The sequence below is a fragment of the Trachymyrmex septentrionalis genome, unplaced genomic scaffold (genome assembly GCF_001594115.1).
Source record: "Trachymyrmex septentrionalis isolate Tsep2-gDNA-1 unplaced genomic scaffold, Tsep1.0 scaffold99, whole genome shotgun sequence".
NCBI lineage: Eukaryota > Metazoa > Arthropoda > Insecta > Hymenoptera > Formicidae > Trachymyrmex > Trachymyrmex septentrionalis.
Genome location: NW_017306182.1, coordinates 196,094 through 197,480, shown reverse-complemented (window position 1 = coordinate 197,480; position 1,387 = coordinate 196,094).

Genomic DNA, 1,387 nt, shown 5'->3' with positions numbered 1-1,387 from the left:
ACTTTAAATACAAAGCGCCTTCCCGGTCCGAGTGTTAAGATGTTGAACTACTATCTAATATACATTCAATTAAATTGAATTAATATTTCAGAAATAAATTGAGAGCCGATGAAATTATCGGATTCACACAATCAATCTGAAACAAATAATCCCCCCAAATTCTCCCAAATCTTAAAAAACTGTAATAAACTTATTGCGAAAAATATTGCCTCGGCCGGGAGTCATCTTAACACTCTGATGTCTTGTTTCCAATCATATTGAAAATAATAATATTTTTTGTCCATCAATACAATTTGATATATAATAATTGATATAAGATACTTGAATTGTATGAACAATATTACATGCCTGCATTATTACAATTCATTGATTAACAATAATTTTATTATGTTATTCACGTATCAGTCAGTAGGATAGCTAGGCCGATTCTAACTCACTATGAGTTAGTGCGTATACGTATGCGCACTAACCCATAGCACGACGTGTATGTGAGAGAGTTAGGGAGAGGGAAGTGCCTTACAGCGTTGGGAAAGAGAGAAATGTGTCACCAAGAGTCCGTGTTAAAGAGGAAAGAGTTTGTTTCTTCTCTCTCTCTCTCACCCGTTGCGTTCTCTCTTTATTGTCCTCTCTCTCCTATCCATTATAGAATGCAGTTCTCTCTCTTCCACCCGTTGCAATCCCATACTTATTGTTTGCGCTCTCTTTTCTTCCCATTGCGCTCTCTCCCACGTTGTTTTTTCTTCTTGCACGTAATTTAATTAAATAGATATAGTATTTACGATTTTTAATCATACGATTTAGAAACTAATTATGATAATATTTTTATGTAGTAGTAGTTTATTACGTGCTCACCAACGTGATTACACGGACTTCCATTAAATACAATACATCTTAAATATACATATACATTTCTTGCTTACTTGCTAACTAATCTACACATTCATACTCACTTTCATACTCATTTACATTTTATGTCACTCACTCACTCATGTCGGTCTCACTCACTCACCCTTTCTCTCTCTCTCTCTCTCTCTCTCTCTCTCTCTCTCTCTATACATACCTACATATATATACATACACATAAAGTAGCAGTAGTAGTAGTAAAAGTTTATTACGCGCTCACCAACGTGATTACACGGACTTCCCTTATATACAATACATCTTAAAAATACATCTACATTTCTTTCTTACTTGCTTACTAATCTACAAATTCATACTCACATTCATACTCATTTACATTTTATGTCTCTCACTCACTCATGTCGGTCTCACTCACTCTCTCTCTCTCTCTCTCTTTCTCTCTTTCTCTCTCTCTCTTCTTCCGCGCTGCCTCTATCATTTGCATCCATTCATACCCTCTTCCATCTTCGTGCAACACCTCTATTCT